Genomic DNA, 21,100 nt, shown 5'->3' on the forward strand with positions numbered 1-21,100 from the left:
AAAGGAAGAGGTTATAGTAAACTGCATTAAAGTATGAAATCCTCTTCTATTGAAAATTTCTAACTCTGCTTCACTAACTCTGTCTACCAGCAATCTTTTAACACATATCTTCCTTTTCAGGATTATGCGTTTTTAGAGGGAAAGAAAATATGAGACACTAACCACTGTTGTATCTACAATTTGAGCCACCAACTATATTTTTACTTAATTTAATCCTACAACAACTTGGAGAAGGAATTATGTTTTATGACTTTTGACAAATAAGAAAGTTAGGATTCAGAGAGTTCACACAATTTGCATGTATCCACAGTTAGTAAAACTAGATCCAGCCTATGTGACCAAAGGTCTTCTCATTTGCTCTGTCACTTCCCAGAATAATAATGGAATGGGATACCATTGATTGACCTGAGTAGACACTGAATAGGGGCTGCATTAGGGGACAAGTGTTCAGAACACTTCTCTGGCTTATTGCTCTTAAGGGTGCTGTGCCATGGCCTCTGGCTGGCTAGCATTCTTCTCTTCCAGTTTTAACTTAAATGCCCCTTTCTCAGTGAAGCGTCTCATTACCCAAGCTTTCAACCCGCACCTTCATGAGAACATGGTTAAACTCTGTCACACCCTTGCTCTATCTCTCCTAATTAGCACTTTCTATAATTAAACAATTATTTTAATAATTGTCTGTCTAATGTTTGTATTAACCACCAGATTATAAAATCCATGATAGAAGAGAGAATATCTACCTTCCTCTCTCTTCCTTAGCACTGCATCCCTGTCTTCTGACCTGTGCTAGGTGATATATATATATATATATATATATACACACACACATAGAAATGTGGAATAAATATACACATAGATACAGAATTGCATACACTTTTAAATTGTGCATTTTTTTTTTAATTGTGGAGACCTATTTGGTCACCAATGTCCTATAGTATTCACTTAGCTATACGTGGAAGTGTAAGTGAAGTTGCTCAGTCGTGTCCGACTCTTTGCGACCCCATGGACTGTAGCCTACCAGGCTCCTCCATCCGTGGGATTTTCCAGGCAAGAGTACTGGAGCAGGTTGCCATTTCCTTCTCCAGGAGATCTTCCCAACCCAAGGATCGAACCCAGGTCTCCAGCATTGCAGGCAGACGCTTTACCATCTGAGCCACCAGGGAATTCTGTGAAATAGATAATAGATGAAAGAAAATGAAAACTAAGGAGTAATTTCCCTAAACTGATCAACAGACTTGTTTTAGCAGAGTTTTAAGAATGTTGGGATTTTTTTTTTTTCATGTTATTGATACTGTTAATGTGTTGTGAGTTAAATAAATTATGTTTTCTTTCTTCTCATTGTTTGGTTTCAGAGCAGCTACAAAGCAGGGCCATAACCAGATTCAGTGTTATCTGTCTCATTGCAATCTGCAAAAAAAAAAAAAAATTGGCTACCTCCCAATGGCTGGCGGGGGATTCCCAGGTGGCCCTAGTGGTCAAAAATCTGCCTGCCAATGCAGAAGACCTAAGAGAGGTGGATTTGATCCCTGGGTCCAGAAGATCCCCTGGAGGAGGGCATGGCAACTCACTCCAGTATTTTTGCTTGGAGAATCCCATGGACAGAGGTGTCTGGTGGGCTATAGTCCATAAGGTCACACAGAGTCTAATACAACTGATGCAACTCGGCAGGCATGCAATGGCTGGTGAGGGAAAAATGTGAGCAAAAATAAAAAATTCACTCTTATCTGGCTTAGAAAGAAGCCACTTATTGACCTCCAAATGTATCTCTGAATTTAACACATGGAAACACATGGGCATGGCACATGGCATAGTAGTTTTAAAAATATTTAAACCCCTACATTTAAATTTTGAAGTGTTTGGCATTGTCTCTAATAATATACCTGTTATTTTACCTGACTTAATGAGTGAACTTTGATACCATAGGTTGTATATACTCTTATGTGCTTATCATTTGGAAAAAAAAAAAAATAAACATTACTAGTGAAAGCCCAACAGTGAATTAAGGACTAGCTTAACATCCAGGAAATAAGTCTCTGATAGCCTACTGCGTACTTTGTACCTTCAGGCAAGTTTCTGACTTGGACATCAGATTTCTTTTCCATTAAATGAGGAGTGTTGGCTTCTTAGGGATAAACACTTATAAGTTTGATGCAGCTCCAATTCAAAAGTTGAAAACCACAGCCTTTGGGCCAAAATCAGCCTCCAAATGTGTTCTGTCTGACCTACACAGTATTTTCACTTGTTTGTTTGTTTGTTTTAATAGCTGCCAAGAAATGATGCGTGGGGGTCAGGGGAGAACTGCTTATAAAAGTCTAGATTTAAGACTTCTTATGAAAACCCAGAAGACATAGCAATACTGAGTCAGCAGTCATATGGTAACTTTAACTGAAACTGAGGACCTGAATAGCCCCCTTTTAGATGGATCATTTGCTTTTGTCTCTGCTAATCTCTATTTCCTTTCTGATACCAAGTCCAAGTGTCAGGTAACAGTTATTAAACCACTTTTTCCCTTGTTTTATTGCTTTTCTTGGAAAACCCCCTGACTGCTAAACCATTAACATTGCTTACCTTACAGTTTTCTACCCCTGTGTTAATTAAATGACTAAAGAACATAAAACAATCAAACTTGACTGGAAACATAATTCCATTGGCAGAGAAAAGCTTAGTTTTTCTCAGAATATATACATTCATTGATAATACATGTCTCTTTGCAATACCATCACTTTGTGTATACCTCAAACACTTTGAGACATGGAGTTCCTAAAGCTTCTTTTCCAAGTATCACTAATGTCTATTTATCCACACCACAATACCCCTGATCAATCTTAATTCTTCCTCCAAATCCTCTCTACTGGACTCTAGAACAGGGGTTCCCAGTTAGATGACTGAAAAAAAAAAATGTATTTGCACTTTAGTACTGACCTTCCTTTGACTGTGTAGATCATAACAAGCTATGGAAAATTCTTAAAGAGAAGGAAATACCAGACCACATTACCTGTCTCCTGAGAAACCTGTACACAGTTCAAGAAGCAACAGTCAGAACCAGACTTGGAACAACAGACTGGTTCCAAATTGGGAAAGGAGTACGTCAAGGCTGTATATTGTCACCCTGCTTATTTAACTTATATGCAGAGTACATCAGGCGAAATGCCAAGCTGGATGAAGCACAAGCTGGAATCAAGATTACCAGGAGAAATATCAATAACCTCAGCTATGCAGATGACACCACACTTATGCCAGAAAGTGAAGAGGAATTAAAGAGCCTCTTGATGAACATGAAAGAGGAGACTGAGAAAGTTGGTTTAAAATTCAACAGTCAAAAAACAAAGATCATGTTATCCAGTCCCATCACTTCATGGTAGATAAATGGGGAAACAATGGAAACAGTGACATTTTATTTGATGGTGACTGCAGCCATGAAATTAAAAGACACATGCTCCTTGGAAGAAAAGCTATGACAAACCTAGACAGCCTATTAAAAAGCAGAGACTTAACTTTGTCTACAAAGGTGCACATTGTCAAAGCTATGGTTTTTCCAGTAGTCATGTAAGGATGTGAGAGCTGGACAATAAAAAAGGCTGAATGCTGAAGAACTGAAGCCTTTGAATTGTGGTGCTATTGAAGACTCTAAGAGTCCCTTGGACAGCAAGATCAAACCAGTCAACCCTAAAGGAAATCAACCCTGAATATTTATTGGAAGGACTGAGGCAGAAGCTGAAGCTCCAATACTTTGGCCACCTGATGTAAAGAGCTAACTCATTGGAAAAGATTGATGCTGGGAAAGATTGAAGGCAGGAGGAGAAGGGGATGACAGAGGATGAGATGGTTTGATGGCATCACCAAGTCAATGGACATGAGTTTGAGCAAGCTCCTGGAGATGGTGAAGGACAGGAAAGTCTGGAATGCTGCAGTTCATGGGGTCGCAGAGAGTCGAACACGACTAAGCAACTCAACAACAACAATTGACTTTCATAATAAGCATGCATCTTTCCAATTTGACAAAACCAACAGAAGACCAGCCTACAGAAAAATGCTGCCATCTATACATGAGAGAGTGATTCTTAAGCTGAAAAAGTTTAAGTCTTTAGTGATTTATAGGTTTTAAGGATGTCTCAAAGCACACTGTGTAGGAACATACCTCTTCTATTTAGATGTCAGGCTTTTTGTGTCTTTCAGTTCAGTTCAGTCACTTGGTCGTGTCTGACTCTTTTGCGACCCCATGGACAGCAGCACGCCAGGCCTCCCTGTCAATCACCAGCTGCCAGAGTCTACCAAACCCATGTCCATTGAGTCGGTGATGCCATCCAACCATCTCATCCTCTGTTGTCCCCTTCTCCTCCTGCCCTCAATCTTTCGGTATCAGGGTCTTTTCAAATGAGTCAGCTCTTCACATCAGGTGGCTAAAATATTGGAGTTTCAGCTTCAACATCAGTCCTTCCAGTGAACACCCAGGACTGATCTCCTTTAGAATGGACTGGTTGGATCTCCTTGCAGTCCGAGGGACTCTCAAGAGTTTTCTCCAATGCCACAGTTCAAAAGCATCAATTCTTCAGCACTCAGCTTTCTTCACAGTCCAATTCTCACATCCATACATGACCACTGAATAAACCATAGCCTTGACTAGATGGACCTTTTTTGACAAAGTAATGTCTCTGGTTTTTAATATGCTGTCTAGGTTGGCCATAACTTTCCTTCCAAGGAGAAAGCGTCTTATAATTTCATGGCTGCAATCGCCATCTGCAGTGATTTTGGAGCCCCCAAAATAGTCAGCCACTGTTTGTACTGTTTCCCCATCTATTTGCCATGAAATGAAGGAACCGGATGCCATAATCTTCGTTTTCTGAATGTTGAGCTTTAAGCCAACTTTTTCACTCTCCTCTTGTCTCTCAAGTAAAATGGAAAAGTGAGGCAAAATATTTTGCTTGAAACATTTATATCATTGAGATGAGCAGTGTTGAATGGCCAGAATTATCTAAAGAAAGGAATCAGTTCACTTCTTTGTATATACATTGCTTTATAGAATGAAAGAACTATTGAAGTGAAAGAGACACCTTAGATGCCGTCTGGCCAAGCCTCTCATTTTATAGATGAGGCAACTGGGGTTCACAGAGGTTAAGTGCTTTGCTGACAGTCACTCATTCTTGCAGAAACCAAGGTCTTGACTTCCTGCCTTGTGTCCTGTACATTATGCTACACAGCTTCTTAATGAATGTGAAGAAAGATGTACATAGTTTAATCATCTCTCCATTGACAGAGTGGCATCATGTAAGGACAGAAGGCTGCACTACACATTATTGGGCGGAGAGTTTGGCTCATGAATACTTTTAAAACCTGCTACCATCAAGGGAAATATTGGTCACTTTAAAATTATAATAGGAGATCTCATCTTACTCTACCTCTTCTTCCATTATTGTAAATGAATGAGAACTTCAGATTAGTTTAATTCAGGTTTACTTTAATTGAGTAAGAACAGGATTAAAGCTTACCCTTGCAAAGGGTGGGGGGGGGGGGGAAGATTCTTTGTCAATTGCCGTGTGTTTTTCCCAGAGAATTCTGTTTCTTGCAGTTAATAAGAGGAAGGGAACTGTTTTCCAGGACTAGTAACAAGAGCAGATGTGCTTTTCAAGGTTAGTGCTTTCCTAAACTCTTCAAATAAAAGCTGAAAATTCATATGAATCTCATTAAGTGTAAATATGCTTGTCTTAAACAAATTTTCAGCTGTTACCTTGAAGTCAGAATAGACCTCTTAGTGCAACTTAGTTAATAAGGGCTTGATTGGGATAACTTAGATTTTAATTTTAAGGTTATAAAAATGTGAAGAAGTATCAGCTTCATATTTATTTGGATCCTTCAACATGCCCATGCTGACTAATTTGCTGTTTGATTCATTTTCTTTGAAAATCCATTGTATTTGGAGATGGATGTTTGGTTTTGTTGTTTTGCAGTGTGTCTTTCCTGTGTGTGTGTGTTTTAACTACCTTGCTTGTTTTATGCTAGTAACATGGTACAATATCATTCCTATTAGTGTTTGCAAGTTGAAGCACACATGTCATAAATTCTGACAGTAAATAATTAAAGTATTTAATAAACTTGTGTATATGTTACAGTTCTCTAGTTGAACAAATTTGTAGAGCAAGATTTTATTTTGATCTATAATTATAGCTGCCAGTTACTGGCATGATCCTTACTGAGTCAGATTAATTTACACATTAAGCAGCCATCTGTAGGAATTTTTGTAGTAGCTTGTCTTCAGTGGTATATATCACATGGGAATTCTGAAAATACCTTGGCCATTAGGGAACTTTTAATACCATGGTTGTAGACTTACAGCTATGAACAAATTGTTTCAGACATTTAAATTTAAATCTTCCTATTACAAGGTTGCCTAATGTTCCAAGAAAACTGTACAACATTTTGGACTCCAAATGATAGAATAATTGATAAACTGAGAACATTCATTTTATTTTCTTAAGGCATTGTCCTTGATCCTATGTTGAATAACTTAACAAGGATTATAGAGCAGAACTGAGTCGCTATCATTTCCTTTGAAAAAGATAAATACCCTTGGTATTTGGACCATAGTTGCAAACTATGCTGTAAATCTATCAGCATGATTTCTTGAAGAGAAATAAAATGATACTCTGTTATTGCTACATAAGACTGATCTAATAAAGTTACATTTATCTTTATGTCTGCAACAAAGATGTAATAAAGAGGGTGAAAGGTTGTTTAGGGCACAGATTGTTAGTTTATAAAATGTTATTTAAATTAAAAGCAACATCCATGAAAAAATTATTTGAAAATTAGAAGTGAACATTGCATTATTTTTACTAATGGTTGGTTTATGAGACATTAAACAATTGCAAAAAACTAGCTCAAATTATTCAGTACCACTCAAATATCACTGATTTAAAGTGCCCTTTAAATAAGAAAACTTCAGCCTCTGTAGTGAACACTGGTTTCCTGTAAAGTTCATGGCTGAGGAATATATTTCAAATTTGTGATTTATTCATTCTTCTTCCAGTTAGAGACACTGTAACATATTTATAATTAAAGAGAGAAGGAAAGAACATACTGGGTAGAAAGTTCATTAATAGCACCACAAGGAAATAGTAATAATATTAACTGTTTAGTTGAGAGATATAAAATATAGAAGAGAGGGAATTAAAAATTTAACTTTTAAAATTTTACAGAGGGATTTCTCATTTGCATAATGCTCTTTCCTACAAATTTCTTTCACTAAATGACCAACTCCAAGTACTTTCATAAAGAAATGATCAGTCTAACACAGAAAAGGGAACAAAAGGGTTCCCAAAGAAAAACACTGGATGAAAGAGAGAACTCTCACAGCATGTCTCCACTGCCTAATTTTGCCAGAAGAGAATATGAGTAATAACATTTATCTGTGCTTAGTGATGAATTGCTTTTACAATATATACCTTAATGATACCATAGCAGGTAGAAGTCAACACTTCTGATGGTACAGATGATTCTTATTTCTTCTGGAACACAGGTCATACAGATTCTGGAACAGTCTGCTCCATCACCACACTGGTTTTCTATACAGCCTTTCATGCCTCAAAGGAGAAACAAACACATAGAGCTGAACTTTTTGTAGTATCCATTTAATATTGGAAATAGATGTTGAACCTCAAGTAAATTGGCCTGTTGACTAGTTACACACCAGAAAACAAAATGTATGAATTTTTTTAAATATTTCATATACTGAGGGTCTTACCCAAGACTTGAAAGTCATCTGGTTCAGCTTATAAATTACTGATGCAGAAGAAGCACAAAATAGAAATAAGATCCCTGGTCCGTCAACACTATATATCATTCAAGTGAAATAAATTTTACTTTTCACTCTGTTTCAAGGTAGAATTAAGTCAAGTGAATTAATGTATTAATTAAACTTTGTTTGTAGGCATAAACAAAGTTTGTGCTTGGAAAGTATTATTTTCCAAAGTTCATTACTTGGAAAGTGTCAGAATCTTGGTGAAATTAACAATTTTAAATAAGTAAAATAATAATAATAATAAATAAATAAATAAGTAATAGCTTACCAGCAACAAATGTGAAATGTTGAGTAATTAAAGCATGAACCTTATGTTGACTTATAGTCATTGTACTATTTTTCATTATATTCTCTATCCTCCAGGAAAATTGTTTCACTCTACGACATAGTTAAATTTAAGTAGCTTGGAGGGTGTCTCTATTCTTATTTAAACAAAATAGATTTCCAATCATAAAGCTGAAGAAGTAAGTTTAAGTAATCCACCAGTATAATATGCTAATCAAATGAAGACATGTATGTGGTCAATTTGGCCTGTTGAGTTCAAATAATTCTCTGGAACAGAGAAGTGCAAACCCAGAAGGGCATTTAGCTGCCTTCCCAAATTAGAAAATGAAAATAGTTCTCACCATCATGGACAAGAGGAAAATCTCCCCCTAAAAGACACAGATTTTCATCAATCTTTTCATTACACATTCTCCTAGCACTGATAAAGTTCTTAGCAAAGTATAAAACATTCACAGAAACAATAATATTGTGTTTGTATTATTTTATTTGTAATAGTATGTGTTATATCTATGTGCTGTTCTTTTGGTCAGAGTGTAAATTTGGTAAGGCTCCTGGGCATATTGATATATTCCTCTAGATTTTAAAGTTGACCTAGAAAAAAATGACAAGAAAACAAATGTGTAGAATCTAATATGACCTCTTCCTAAAACAGATATTTGAGTCCAACAACTTAGGAATTTCACCAATAGCAGGTCAGAATACTATTTTAGAAAACAACATATATTCATATTTCTTATTTCCTGCCACTATAAAAGCTTTTGGTACAATAGAAGTCCCACATTTGGTAGTTATAAGATTTAGCTTAAATCTTTAAGATTTAACTTTAATGTTGGCTTAAATCTCAACATTCAGAAAACTAAGATCATGGCATCTGGTCCCAACACTTCATGGCAAATAGATGGGGAAAACAATGGAAACAGTGACAGACTTAATTTCGGAGGAGCTCCAAAATCACTCCAGATGGTGATTGCAGCCATGAAACTAAAAGATGCTTATTCCTTGGAAGAAAGCTATGATCAATCTACATAGCATATTAAAAAGCAGAGACATTACTTTGCCAACAAAGGTTCATCTAGTCAAAGCTATGGTTTTTCCAGTAATTATGTATGGATATGAAAGTTGGATTTTAGGAGAGCTGAGCACTGAAGAATTGATGCTTTTGAACTGTGGTGTTGGAGAAGACTCTTGAGAGTCCCTTGGACTGCAAAGGGATTCAACCAATCCATCCTAAAGGAAATCAGTCCTGAATGCTCATTGGAAGGAATGTTGCTGAAGCTGAAACTCCAATACTTTGGCCACCTGATGCGAAGAACTGACTCCTTGGAAAAGACCCTGATGCTGGGAAAGATTGAAGGTGGGAGAAGGGAATGACAGAGGATGAGATGGTTGGATGGTACCGCTGACGCAATGGACATGAGTTTGAGTAGGCTCCAGGAGTTGGTGATGGACAGGGAAGCCTGGTGTACTGCAGTCCATGGGGTCGCAGAGTCGGACACAACTGAGTGACTGAACTGAACTGAAGATTTAGTGCCCAGAAAATAACTAGAAAATGTGCTAAAATTTTAATGTATAACAGGTGTATTTACAATTTGCAATATTATGTCTACTTTCCTATACTTTCATATCCTTCCCTAGTGTCTCAGATGGTAAAGGATCTGCCTGCAATGCGGGAGACCTGGGTATGATCTCTGGGTCAGGAAGAGCCTCTGGAGAAGGAAATGGCAACCCACTCAGACAGAGGGTTGACTGTCTGTCTCAGTCAAGAGACACGGAGAGAGGAATCTGGCAGTCTACAGTCCATGGCGCTTTAAAGAATGACTTTCACTTCCTTTCCTATACAAGTTTGCTACATTATAAATAATTAATTCTGGGCTTTATTTTACCAACTTGAAGTAATAATTGTATGAAAATTCAACAGATATTACATTTGATCAAAAGTTAGAAGTGACTGCACAGTTTCATGCCCAAGAATTCATGGAGGATGGATAGAATGATGGGAAAATAAGAGCACTGCAGTAACTATCCTAGTGAGTGAGAAAAGAGTAATGGCTATCTCCAGAATTTATACTGTCAAGATGGTAAAGATGTCATCTCTCTTCTCCAAACCATTAATAAATTCTCAAAAAAAAAAAAGCACACACACACACAAAACACAAAATTCTAGGTATATTTGTTTGATTTTGTTTAAAATTGAGGTTAAAAATCACAATGGGCAAAGGAGCCCCTACGATGGAGAAAACAAACATCACTAATAATAACTTGATGTTACATGACTCTTCATGAGATACGCCAAGAGGGCTCCAGCACCAGCGATGTAAGCTTCTTAACATGAACGTTTAATTTGAATTAAATCAGAAGACAACAATTAGACAAATATAAATATTATAACACAAAAGCAGCTAACTTAGATTCTTCAAAAATTTCATTATTATTAGTTTTTTTGTTTTTGTTTTAATGACAGAGCAGACAGAGCACTATTTTAGTTGAACTAAGACCAAAGAGTTATGGCATTTAACTATAATGTGTGATCTTTGAATCTTGGTTCAACACAACAAAATGGTTACAAAGGACATTATTGGGACAACTAAGGCCATTTGATAATGGATTTTATATAAGGTAAGATTTTTATCTGTTAAAAATCTTTGAGAGTTATAGATATGTAATTCTCATGATTATATGAGGAAATATCCTCATTTTTAAAAAAATTCTAACTTTGAGAGCTACATACAGAAGTAGTTAGAGTCACGGTTATGGAACTTATTTAAAAATGGCTCAACAAAAATATATGTGTGGGTGGTTATGTAAAGAGAGTTTTAAAGTGGTAAAATATTAATCAGTAGATATAGCTGGAGAAATATGAGTGTTTATGTTTATATATATATAAACATTATATATATACATATATATGTGTGTATATATACATACATATTTAGTGTGTGTATATATATACACATATATATGTGTGTGTGTATATATATATACATCAGTTTTTCAACTTTGAGTGTTGGTTTGAAATTTCTCAAAATAGAAATTTGGATAAAAAGAGAGTTTTTCCATGCAACTGTAAATTGTGAGGTCATCTCTAAGTTCTAAATCTTTTTTCCAGAGAAGTATTATTGAACACGTACATTCTTGAGCAATGTCTTTAGTGCCAACTATGAGTTTTAATTAATATCATATGCAAGATGGAGTAATTTACAATCAATTTTTGGAGTGAGACAGTTGACTAGCTTTGAAGCTGTGCTCACTGCATCTTGAACGTAAAGCTCTAGAGAATGCAGAAACAACATGGGGAGAAAATATACAGAGCTTATGTGTTAGTAACAAACAAGGTGGAATAAATAAATGTTTTAAGAATTTGAGAAGAGCAATAAAGGTGACATTATATGGAGTGACCATTGAGAAAAAAGCAATAGATAGCACATGCTAAAGTGAAGATGCCAGAGAATAGTATTTCTGTTCAGTTAAAAATACTGAACAGACAGGTTTAACGTGTGAACTGACCCAAGCTAGAGTGCTGTTCCTGGTACATTGCAAGTTGTCAATTGGTGTTTTCTGAATAAGTTAGTGACCCTCTAAAAGAAAATACAACAATCACACACCATCACTCTGAGTTACTGAGAACTATTAGTGTGGGGTCTGTTGATTTCCCAGAGAAAAATAAGCATAAGGACACTTTATCATGAGTTAGTGACTGCTAAGTCACTTCAGTCACATCTGATTCTGTGCAACCCTATGGACAGAGATATGCCACCCTACCCATATGGTAGCCCACCAGATTCCTCTGTCCATGGGATTCTCCAGCCAAGAATACAGGAGTGAGTTGCCATGCCCTCCTCCAACATTTTATAATACCTACTGTCAACTCAATCTGAACTGTACTAGGATGCTTTAGTATGCATTCTTGGGTGAGGGAGAATTCCCTGAAAGAACAACATTGGGAGAATGTTGTTCGAACATTCAAAATGGAATTGCTGTTACTTTCTTCATTAATCTCTAGCATATTGCTTTTATGCCCATTTATCCAAAACTTTCTGATGCTCAGATAAATAATTAATACAATATTCATTGTTAACTTTATAGCTGTCAGATTTTTTCTTTGTTTTGGAATAAACAGAAAATATCTTGAGGAATAGATATTGAAAAATTTGCAAAACTTTTACTATAGTTTTATCAAGAGTTGTTCAGGATACTGAAATGGACAAAGTAATTAGAAGCAAAATATATAAATAAGCCAATATTATCTGACAGACCCATCAAAAGTGATTTCACAGGGAATTCAGTGTAAATGCCTGCTGTTGGATACTGCTGGCAACTGTGTTTTATTCTATCTTGAAAGAAAATTCTGTAAACATAATTGAATTGCCTCTAAGTTGATATTTTGAGATCTGTTACAATCAGGTGTCTATTCCACTGACTGCAAATTATCAAGATGATGTCTGTGTCTTTTGCTTAAGAAAAAAAAAAAAAATCAGCTTCTACCAATTGGCATCTAATTCCAGGAAGGCATCAGAAAATATCCATAGAAATCTGTAGCTTAAAACATACTACCAAATTACTTGGTTTTGTTTTGTTTGTTTGTTTTTTAGATATGAGGGTTTAGCCACAGAAAAGTAAAATGATTAGCCTAGGACCTGGCTAATGGCAGATTCAAGTCAAGTTTTTGGTAACTAGTTCAATACCCTTTCGGTGCTTTAGTTGCTAAGTCGTGTCCAACTCTTGCAATCCCATGGACTATAGCCCTCCAGGCTCCTCTGTCCATGGGATTCTCCAGGCAAGAATATTGGAGTGGGTTGCCATTTCCTTCTCCAGGGGAATCTTTCCACCCAGGAATTGAACCTGGGTCTCCTGAATCACAGGTAGATTCTTTACCAACTGAGATATGAGGGAATTTAAAGCAGTGTTTCTCAACCACTAGTGAGATTTGGGGCTAATAAATCTTTGTTTTGGGAAGTTGTCTTGCCCATTGTAGGATGTTAAACAGCACTCATGGCCTCTGCTCACTGAATATCAATAATATTCTGCTAGTTTTGACAATCAGAAAGATCCCCAGATGTTTCTTAGATATAAGCAAATCATCCCCAAGTTGAGATCCATTTGTACCAAGTGAAAATTAAAGCTTACACTTTGACTCTGCTTTCCAGGGAAATATCCATTCTACAGGCAAACATACTGTGACTTACACACATCAGCATCTAGTAGTCAGTAGCATTAGTAATCTTTCTAAATTCTGTGTGGTCAGAAACTAAGTAACTTGTGAATGATCGAGGAAGGCAGTCAGTCAGAGGAAAGCAGGCCCCTAGTTAGTGCATTAAACTGTCTTGCATTAATACCTTTGCTCTCTGGAGATCAAAATAACCCTCTTTTGCTAAAAAAATGTTTTATTCCTTCAATTATTAAGTTTTCCAAGTACAAAAAAAAAAAAAAAAAAGAGAGAGAGAGAGCATAAAATGTTACCATTGACTTTGATTAAGCAATGTGAGAGGAACTTTAGCAATGATGATTGCAAGGAAAAAAAAGGGGGGGGATTACCAATTATGGAAATTTCCAAGCATGCAATCAAGATGGAAAACTCAAATCTTAGTTTTAATAAGAAAAAGCATGAAACAATATTAGCAGGTACACACTATCAGATTCTGGCAATACTCTGAAGGTGAAATGAGAGTCACTGATTAATTTTTAAAACACTAGACTCCCTCAGAGATGCTAATTCGGAAGCATTTCTAGTCAGAAAAAAATCCTAGTATGAGTTAACAGAAAGTTCAGAGGGGTCCCTGAGTAGTCATACTCCAAGGCAAGTTGTGGAACAAAAATATAAAATGGGACATATAGTCTGTGACTACTTATTAGGCTAAAAAGAAACAAAAAAAATCTCTAGAACCTTGCAACAAGTTTGGTGAACACCAAAAAAAAAAAAAAATGTTGAACCAGTTTTTCTTTTACCAACTAGTTTCTGAAGACCAGGTACCATAAATTTCTCTTCCTGATTCCTTGTAAATCCCACCATGCTCTTTGCAATGGTATGTGTTTATTTAACTTTTTTTTTTTTTTTTTTGCACTTCACAATTTTCAAAAACACTGCGTTTCATCTCACAACAAAACTATATGCCAGTATCATTTGACAAGTAAAGGAGTTGATTCTTGATGAGGTTAAATAATTTGTTTTAGGCATTGCTCATAAGTTAACAAAGCTGAAATTTAAAAACAACTCTTTTGAATCCAAGCCTGAGGGAATTCCTAGGTGATCCAGAGGTTAGGACTTCATGCTTTCACTGCCAAGAGCCTGGGTTCAATTCCTGATCAAGGAACTATTGAGTTTGACAAAATTCTCTTTAGGGACCTACTTATGACGTTGAGGAAAAACCCGAACGAAATTGTTGGCCAAGTCAGTAAGATCCCACAAGCTGTGTGGTATGGCTAGTAAATAAATAAATAATAAAAAGAACATCCAAGCCTGAGTAAAATTTATTCTTCTTGTTCTCCCCACGAGGACACACTGTTCCAAACACAACACAACAGTCAAAATCCTTGTCCTTATAGAACACCACTCTACCTCCAAAGCAAGTAACTGTGCTCATAGTAAGAGCTGAGATTCAAAGTAACCAGAATCAAGTGGGCAATATCATAGTAAAGAAAGCAAGAGCAGCAATTTGAACTAGACATAAATTAGAAAATGATCTATTTTTCCCTTTACTTAAAATAATTCAAGAAGGCAGATGAAAATTTGAAGTCCTCTCTCTTTCTCTTTCTTCCAAGGTAGAACTATAAAATATTTATCAGACATTAAGGAAATGACAATGCATATTTGTATAACCAGCAGTTATAAGAGAATATTTAAAATTTTAACTTGTGCATAATTTATTTTATACAGTTTCTATGTGGTTTTAAAATTAATATTAGAAATAAGAGGAGAATATCAGCTAATAGCACTCTTATCCAGTAATTCAAACAAGCTAGAGAAATGAGTCAGACCCTATTTCTCTCTTTATGACCAGATTAAACCAGTCCCACCCACAACTCCACTGAAATTCATCGTGGAAGTCTTCACTCCAACAATTCACCTGCCCATAACTTATTGTCAAGGATCTCATTGTTTCATTCATCAAAAATCTAATTTCAAGACCCTTCTATGCAGCAATGTTCTAGGCACTTTGGGATACACTACTGAACAAAATAGATGATCCCTACCTTAAATTCTAGTAAAGGAGGAGGACAATAAGCATAATTTAAAAAGTAAATTATATAATACATTAGAGTGTAACGAATGCTTTGGAGGATAAAAGGAGAACAGGATGGTAGAGATTGTAAATGCTAGGTGGAAATAGCATGTTTCCAATAAAATGTTTCCAATTTTAAACAGGGTGACCAAGAAAGTCCTCCATAAGAAGGTGACAGTTGAGCCAAGATTTAAAAGCAGTGAGGGAATCAACCCTGCATTTATGTAGCAAAAGTCCCAGGATGGGAGCATGTCTGGCATGTATGACAGTCAGCAAGGCCAGTGGGTTTGGAATATGACAGAAACATGTGTGCTACTGATTACAAGGATTTTACTCTGAATGATTTGGAGAATCAATTACAAAGACTGAGCAGAAAAGTGACCTGATTTTTTTTTTTTTTTTAAGAATAGCTTTGGCTGCTGTAATGTTGTGATTATGAGAGTCAATGATGAAGAGGAAGACCAGTTAAGAATTTATTGCAGAAATCTAAAACTTCATTGTTTGTTTTACCTATTAAAATACACATTAGTAAGATTTAATCTGTATGCCTTTCAGTTTATCCATCAGCCTGACATCAGTTACTTTCTAAACTACCGCCTTGACCATGTGACTGGCCTATTTCAAAATTTCAATGATTACTCCTTGCCTTCAAAATTATGTGCAATCTCTTCATACAAATCCCTTCAAAATCTGACCCCAATCTATTTTTCCAGATTAATCTTCAACTTCTTTCCCAACTCCTGACATTTTTGCTTTAGTTATAAAAGGTCAGTTGCTATTTCCTGAACATGCCATGCTCCACCATGCCTCTGTGCCTGTGTGCTTGTCATTCCCATTGGTAAGAAAATGCATTTCTTTTTTCTGCCTAGTGAACTTTAAATTTTCTTACTGAGATTCAACTCAAACATGATCACTTCTGTTAAGACTTCCCTGACTCTCCATCACAAGGCTAACCTTCTTTCACTACATTTCATTGTCCTTCACATTGTCTCTCCTATAGCTCTATTACATCAAAGTTATTTCTTCATGCATTGAGCCTCCTGAATAGACCATGAGCTTTGCGAGGGTAGAGAATGACTTGGCTGTGTTTATCCTCTATGTCTTGAGTTACAACTCCTTACAGATCAGAATCAAATAATTGTTTCCCATTAAATAAGTAAACAAATAAATATCATTTTTAACATGAGGTATACAATATTACAGATCACATGCTTCATAGTTATTCAAATATAAAACTGCAGAATTCAGCTCTAAAGAAATTTAGAGTGGCATTGTGGAAAACAGAATGGTTTATACTTTTTATATTTACTTTCATACATATTTGCTAAACCAAATTAAGTGAAAACCTATGCTCTTGGTAAATTATAAATTTTCTGTCAAGTTCTAGTTCAAACGACATCTCTTTTTATAAATACGTCTCTGTTAGCTGGCCCATGCGATTACTATGGAAACAAAGATAAATAAATAATATTGTCTGCCCATAAAAACTCCATAAACAAAAGGGTCAGTCACACATAAAACAGCAACCTGGGTAAATGACGGGTAGCATTGCAAATCACTTGGGGAAGGGTCCTGCAGCAACTTGAATCTTGTTACAAAGACAAAATTTCCACATGGGGAAGAATATTGTGCATGTATTACAATTTTCAGACTCTTAGTGCAGGTAATTTCTATATATGACAGTATTTCTTTGTTGTAAAAACTACTATTGCCCCTCTGAAGCAGAAAGATCTTAAGTAAAAGATTTAACTTATTAATATGCATTGTTTTCTGCATATGCAAGTATTATATTAAATGTATTACATATTGTATTACATTACATAAACTCAGTGGACAGAGTTGAGCAAATTCCAGGAGATAGTGAAGGCTGGTGTGCTGCAGTTCAGTTCAGTTCAGTTCAGTGGTCAGTCGTGTCCAACTCTTTGTGACCCCATGAATCGCAGCACATCAAGCCACCCTGTCCATCACCAACTCCCGGAGTTTACTCAAACTCATGTCCATCGAGTCGGTAATGCCATCCAGCCATCTCATCCTCTGTCGTCCCCTTCTCCTCCTGCCCTCAATCCGTCCAAGCATCAGAGTCTTTTCCAATGAGCCAACTATTCACATGAGGGGGCCAAAGTATTGCAGGTTCAGCTTTAGCATCAGTCCTTCCAATGTACACCCAGGACTGATTTCCTTTAGAATGCATTAGTTGGATCTCCTTGCAGTCCAAGGGACTCTCAAGAGTCTTCTCCAATACCACAGTTCAAAAGTATCAATTCTTTGGTGCTCAGCTTTCTTCACAGGCCAACTCTCTCATCCATACATGACCACTGGAAAAACCATAGCCTTGACTAGATGGACTTTTGTTGGCAAAATAATGTCTCTGCTTTTGAATATGCTATCTAGATTAGTCATAACTTTCCTTCCAAGGAGTAAGCGTCTTTTAATTTCATGGCTGCAATCACCATCTGCAGTGATTTTCAGGCCCCAAAAAGTAAAGTCTGAAACTTTCCACGGTTTCCCCATCTATTTGCCATGAAGTGATTGGACCAGATGCCATGATCTTCGTTTTATGAATGTTAAGATCTAAGCCAGCATTCTCACTCTCCTCTTTCACTTTCATCAAGAGGCTTTTTAGTTCCTCTTCACTTTCTGCCATAAGGGTGGTGTCATCTGCATATCTAAGGTTATTGATGTTTCTCCCGGCAATCTTGATTCTAGCTTGTGATTCTTCCAGCCCAGCATTTCTCATAATGTACTCTGCATAGAAGTTAAATAAGTAGGGTGACAATATACAGCCTTGATGTACTCCTTTTCCTATTTGGAACCAGTCTGTTGTTCCATGTCCAGTTTTAATTGTTGCTTCCTGACCTGCATATAGGTTTCTCAAGAGGCAGGTTAGGTAGTCTGGTATTCCCATCTCTTTCAGAATTTTCCACAGTTTATTGTGATCCACACAGTCAAAGGCTTTGGCATAGTCAATGAAGCAGAAATAGATGTTTTTCTGGAACTCTCTTGCATTTTCAATGATCCAGAGGATGTTGGCAATTTGATCTCTGGTTCCTCTGCATTTTCTAAAACGAGCTTGAACATCTGGAAGTTCATGGTTCATGTACTGCTGAAACCTGGCTTGGAGAATTTGAAGCATTACTTTACTAGCATGTGACATGAGTGCAACTGTGCAGTAGATTGAACATCTTTGGCATTGCCTTTCTTTGGGATTAGAATGAAAACTGACCTTTTCCAGTCCTGTGGCCACTGCTGAGTGTTCCAAATTTGCTGGCAAATTGAGTGCAGCACTTTCACAGCATCATCTTTCTGGATTTGAAACAGCTCAACTGGAATTCCATCACCTCCACTAGCTTTGTTCATAGTGATACTTTCTAAGGCCCATTTGACTTCACATTCCAGGATGTCTGGTTCTCGGTGTGTGATCCCATCATCATGATTATTTGGGTCGTGAAGATCTTTTTTGTACAGTTCTTCCGTGTATTCTTGCCACCTCTTCTTAATATCTTCTGCTTCTGTTAGATCCATACCATTTCTGTCCCTTATCAAGCCCATCTTTGCCTGAAATGTTCCCTTGGTATCTCTAATTTTCTTGAAGAGATCTCTAGTCTTTCCCATTCTTATTGTTTTCCTCTATTTCTTTGCATTGATCACTGAGGAAGGCTTTCTCATCTCTCCTTGCTATTCCTTGGAACTCTGCATTCAGATGATTATATCTTTCCTTTTCTGCTTTGCTTTTCGCTTCTCTTCTTTTCATAGCTATTTGTAAGGCCTCTCCAGACAGCCATTTTGCTTTTTTGCATTTCTTTTTCTCAGGGATGGTCCTGATCCCTGTCTCCTGTACAATGTCACAAACCTCATTCCTTAGTTCATCAGGCACTCTATCTATCAGATCTAGTCCCTTAAATCTATTTCTCACTTCCACTGTATAGTCATAAGGGATTTGATTTAGGTCTTACCTGAATGGTCTAATGGTTTTCCCCACTTTCTTCAATTTAAGTCTGAATTTGGCAACAAGGAGTTCAATTTCTGAGCCATACTCAGCTCCCGGTCTTGTTTTTGCTGACTGTATAAAGCTTCTCCATCTTTGGCTGCAAAGAATATAATGAATCTGATTTCAGTGTTGACCATCTGGTGATGTCCATGTGTAGAGTCTTCTCTTGTGTTGTTGGAAGAGGGTATTTGCTATGACCAGTTCTGGAGTTCACGGGGTCTCAAAGAGCTGGATACTTCTGAGCAACTGAACAACCACAAGTATTTTATGTAAGACTATACATAAACACATCTATATACAGTTTCAGATGTAGAAATATTAAAACAAAAATGGAGTACTCAAAATGTGTGCTCAACAATTAAAACAAAAATGTGTACTCAACACATCATGATTGTGATTGCCTCAAGAAAAAGGAAGGGACTAGAGCTGGGGCAGGAAGGTTACTGTTAAAAATCTAAGAGCATATCACTCCATTTCATTAAGAGTAAAGTCAAAGACTTAAAGATTGTAAAATCTTAGAAGACCTGAGTCCCTAGTAATCTCTCTGTCCTTGTCCTCTGTGTCTCTCTCATGACCAGCTCTACACTAGACACACTACCTTCCTCCCTGGTCTTAGAATACACCCACCTCTGGGCATCTCACTGGCTCTTTGTTCTTCCTGGAGTATTCTTCAGAATGATTTAGATGGCCAGTTCTCTTACTTCATGGGCCTATCATCAATCCCTCCCCTCATTTAAAACTGCAGGCCAACTCTCACCCTGCATTCTCAATCCTTCTGTTTCTATCTGATAAGACTTCCACTCTTCTAGGATACTAGGTATGTGGTTACTACCCTATTGCTTATTTTTTGTCTCTCCTCACTAGAAATAGGTTCCAAGAAGGAAAAGATTTTTGTCTATGCCATTCACATATGTAGCCTCAAAACCCAGCCCAGTGCCCTGCATGTACATGCATGCTCACTCAGTCATGTCCAACTCTTTGCCACCCCATGGACTGCAGGCCACCAGGCTCCTCTGTCCACAGGATTATCTAGGCAAGAATACTGGAGTGGGCTGCTATTTCCTATTCCAGGGGATCTTCCTGACTGAGGGAGTGAACCCACAGCTCTGGCATCTTCTGCATTGGCAGGCAGATTCTTTACCACTGAGCCACCTGTGAAGACCTGGTGCCTAACAAATACCTCTTGAAGTAATATATCTATATATACATTTGTACATATTTATATTGTATATATATAGTGCTTTACTAAAAGCATGAAGAAAATATGACACAATTTATTGTTAATTCTAGATAGTCTGTATGTGAGTGATTATTTTTCTTTTCATTTTCTAATGTTTTTACTGTTGAAAGAAGAATTAGCTAAAGTATAAACATTTGAAGACTATAAATTATGTAAATAGATTGATTTTCTATTGTTGGTGCTTAAACTATAAAAACAAAAGCCTAAAATTATTTTAACAGAATATTAAATTTCCAATCAGTTTTGTTTTGCTAACATGAAGGTCCAGCTAGTTTTCCTTTTTATTGAATTTATATATTATTTATGCTACACATTCTATTATGCAACTTAAGGGTTTGAAAAATAGGAAAGTATATAAATTTTAGTAGACAGTAATTTTGTTTTTGAACTTCGATATGCTCCCTTAACTTGACAACCTAAGTGAAGTGAAGTCACTCAGTTGTGTCCAACTCTTTGTGACCCCATGGACTGTAGCCTATCAGGCTCCTCCGTCCATGGGATTTTCCAGGCAAGAGTGCTGGAATGGATTGCCATTGCCTTCTCCAGGGGATCTTTCTGACCCAGGAATCGAACCT

General features: G+C 36.8%; 1 long non-coding RNA gene across 1 annotated transcript in view; it reads left to right on the forward strand.

The window, feature by feature from the left end:
- The first annotated feature begins 16,093 nt into the window (after positions 1–16,093).
- The window catches only part of LOC138072633 (uncharacterized), a 43,696-nt gene continuing 38,689 nt past the window's right edge, over positions 16,094–21,100 (forward strand). The window contains exon 1 of the long non-coding RNA XR_011144400.1: positions 16,094–16,135. This is a non-coding gene — a long non-coding RNA (uncharacterized lncRNA). The remainder of the gene's footprint in view (positions 16,136–21,100) is intronic.

This window comes from Capricornis sumatraensis, chromosome 2, assembly GCF_032405125.1.
Source record: "Capricornis sumatraensis isolate serow.1 chromosome 2, serow.2, whole genome shotgun sequence".
In the NCBI taxonomy this organism is placed as follows: Eukaryota; Metazoa; Chordata; class Mammalia; order Artiodactyla; family Bovidae; genus Capricornis; species Capricornis sumatraensis.